The following is a 2,545-nucleotide window of genomic DNA, read 5'->3' as shown; positions in this document are numbered from 1 at the left end:
CAACTGGCCTGATTTGTTGCTCAGGTTGTGTTTATGTCGCTATTCAGTGTTTCTCCACCTTTGTTGTCAATAGGGCTAAGTATGAGCGGTTACCTGAGGAAATTTTCTTACTGATGCTGGGTTTATGAAATTCAGATGAGGGTCAGTGTCATTTTCAAAGTAATTTATGTGGTTCAGAGTGAAAATAGATGCCCTATGGATTACTAAGTACACATGGATTATCAGCGTCTGGTGATTTTTTTTTTTCAGGAAAATTGGGTTATTTCCATGCTTAGAGCATGGGCATATCTGGTTGCTGGTTTAATATATTACCACTCAGGAGCTGTGCCACGCTAACTAGCTGTAAACAAACTCAAACAGAAGTTAAGTTGCATCAGCCTATACTCTTTTTATGATAGCAAAGTTGGTAAGGAATCTCATATATCTGGCTGGGAATTCTGGTATCTTAAACAAGACCTGTGTGTCAGACATTATAGAGGCTCAACAGGACTCATGTAGGCAATAAGTTTTTATGGCTGGTCCCAAAGTCAGAGTGATTTTGGGGGTCTGAGTTCCCAGTACGCTGGCTAGTTGAGCTTTACTCATGATAGCACTCTTCCTGTAGGAAAAGAATATCCTGGGAATAAAGCTGTGGATTCATGTAGGCATATCAAAATGTTTCAGTTCAAGTCTAACAGAAAGAATGAGTAGAATTTGCTACAACTGGACATTTCTCAAGATCTGATAATTGAGTTTCACAGGTTGGAATAAAAACTTTTGAAATTACCCCAGTATTTTTCAGTGTCCATAAAAGGACCATAAAGACAGAGAGAGTACTGTACAAACACCCTGTGAAATGTCCAAAAAGGAGCATGCAGCCAAAAGGAGGATTCCTTTTAGTAGTTCAGTGATTCTTTTGGAATGCCTGAGTTTCCACATGGGTGATTGAAATCATCTTTGGTTTGATATGTGAGGCCAATCAGAGACTCAACAGATCAGCCGGTGGTAAGGTGTCTTTGATAGACTTCCCATGAGCACAACTGGAGCTGAACACAAAATGACTGAAGACACTGCTGAGTGTGTCCTCAAGTGTGTGTGGAAAGGGGAAATACTTGGAGATTGCTGTTTGATATGTGATTGTTGTCCACGTTTTGAGGGTTTGTTGGAAAAGAGAGTCAGATCTGTATGGTAGGAAACCTTTTGGGAGTGACCTTTATCAGGTCTGAAACATTTGGAAGTTGCAGTCTTGTCTGCAGGATTTCATTCTTGTCTCAGTCACTTCACAGCCTCTAGGCTAGCTTATTGGCAGATCATTCTCTTTCCATCCCTCCACAAAGGCCTGTGTCCGTGGCCATCTGAGCATCTTCCAAGGATGTGCCAAGTGATGAATGAGCTTTATTTAAGGCTATCCCTGAAAGCCACTGCATACATTTTGGCAAACTGCAGAACGTGTCAACACAGTCGCTTCAAGGCTTTCAGCTTGCTGGAGCCTCTGTCAGCACTCTCTGCAGCTTCTGTGGACTGCCTGATCAGCAATGCTATGACTATTAATATTTATAAACCTTAAATAATACAGGACTTCAGTGTACCTGAGAGACCATATGTTGGCCTCCAATCCCCAACAAAGCACCTGAGAGCAGTGTGGCTACAACCCTGGCTGGTCCACTCTTATGGTCCCAGAAGGGGAAGGAGGTGGAGCTTTTCCCCTGGAGGGCCTCTGCCTTTGGATTTCTCCCTCCTTCATTAGTTACCAGAGCACATCGTCTTCATCCTTCAGGGCCAAGCTGCAGGCTTATTTCTTTCCTTTTAGTCTGGAGTCTTTTATCACTGTGCTGTGCATTTATTACAGGGCTTCACTTGGTTGTGACCTTGGCTTTGGTTTTTTCCCCACCTTTTAGTAAAAATGCATGGATTTGGGTGTGGTTTGCAGGGAGAAAGGGCTCTGAGATTTTTATTATTATTTATTTATTTTTTGCTTTTGGTGGGGTTTTGTGGCCTGAATCTTACGAAGGTGCTTGGTAACCATTTGGACACAGATGCCTCTAAATTAACATTTAATGTATGCATGTGCAAAGATGCATATCAATGAATAATGCATAGTAATAAACAGCTTGGTGATTGGGTTTGGCTCAGAGCGGTATTGCATATGGATTAGCCTTAAGGACCCAGATCAGCGGTGTTAATAACATGTATCAGGTGGAGACGGCCAAGCTAAACCTATTGTGTGCTGCACCACTTACCTCTGTGATAAAAATGTCTCTCCTCCCACGTACACAGCCTCAGCTGGACTCGCAGAGCCATTCGGTGTACTCTGCTGAAACGAGCCCTTCGGAAATGACTAAGGCAACCCTCCCTCCGCATCGTCAGCCGCCGGAGCAGTTTATTTAGGTACAAACCCGAGAGAATAAGTAAAAAAGGGTCCCTGACACATGCAGCTGTACCAGCCACGAGGAGCAGGAGGGTGTGTTAGAGCCCAGCAGCTCATGCAAGGCGCTGCGTGGCGGAAAGGGGGCTAGGGGTGGGGTGCGAGTGCCTGGACGTGGCTCTGAGCCTGCCCGGGCCGGCT

Source organism: Pygoscelis adeliae, unplaced genomic scaffold (genome assembly GCF_000699105.1).
Source record: "Pygoscelis adeliae isolate BGI_AS28 unplaced genomic scaffold, ASM69910v1 Scaffold372, whole genome shotgun sequence".
Classification (NCBI taxonomy): domain Eukaryota; kingdom Metazoa; phylum Chordata; class Aves; order Sphenisciformes; family Spheniscidae; genus Pygoscelis; species Pygoscelis adeliae.
The sequence above is the reverse complement of the archived record's forward strand: the minus strand, read 5'-3'. Positions refer to the sequence as shown.